Genomic DNA, 918 nt, shown 5'->3' on the forward strand with positions numbered 1-918 from the left:
GCCGGGGAGCCCGGCCGCTTGGCGGGGGAAGCAGCGGAAAGCGGACGGCGAGGGCACAGGGAGCAGCGAGGCGGCCCCGGACGGACGGTCCCCAGAGGCAGCGGCCGGGCTCGCGGCCCCCGCGCTGGTGCTGGGGGGCTTTGCGAGGAGGAAGGTGCCAAAGGTGAGCGGTGGCGGCCGCCTTGGAGGGGAGGCCGCGGGCTTCCGCGCAAGCCCACGGAGCGGCAGGGAGGACGGCGCCTGTTCGCTAAGCGAGTAGCTCCTCGGGCCGTACGCCGCGCCTCCGCAGCGACCTTGTAGCTTCGATTTCTTTGTTGCCCGAACTCTGTCCAACAGAGCGTTTTTATCTTTGCTCACTCCCGTCTCTAACCTGGCTCGTCAGCCTGCTTTCTTGCGCGCGTGTACGTGTGTGAGCAGTTTCTGCATGCTTACCAACCTCAGGAGGAAAACAAGAACGCAGGGCAGCTTTCATAGCTTCTTTCCCTGCGGTCGTTTTGTCTTAGCGGAGAGGTTTTCAGTGAACAGGAGGGGAAGAGAGGCTTAGGTGACCACGGTGTCTGTGAAGAAAGGGAGAGGCTTGGCAGAGTGCATGGGCCACCGTTAGGGAAGGGTGTGTGGAAGTCCTTTCTGAGCTGTGAACCGAAAGCATTGAGCCCCAACCAAGTTAAGGCCTGGGGGAGGTATAGTAGGCAGAGGACAGAGTGGGGCCATAGCCTCAGGGCCGGGGTGAGCTTGATGTGTGACAACGGGCTGGTGTGGCTGGGGCACAGTGAGTGAGAGGAAATGAGATCAGAGCAGGCAAGTTCCGGAGGACCTTGTAGGTGCAGTACCGGGTATGGGTGTCATCACTCTGTGATGGGAGACCAGTAGTATCTGCTGGTGTTTTTTTTTTTTTTTTTTTTTTTTTTTTTTTTTTTG

The sequence above is a fragment of the Galeopterus variegatus genome, unplaced genomic scaffold, assembly GCF_000696425.1.
Source record: "Galeopterus variegatus unplaced genomic scaffold, G_variegatus-3.0.2 Scaffold449, whole genome shotgun sequence".
Taxonomy (NCBI): Eukaryota; Metazoa; Chordata; class Mammalia; order Dermoptera; family Cynocephalidae; genus Galeopterus; species Galeopterus variegatus.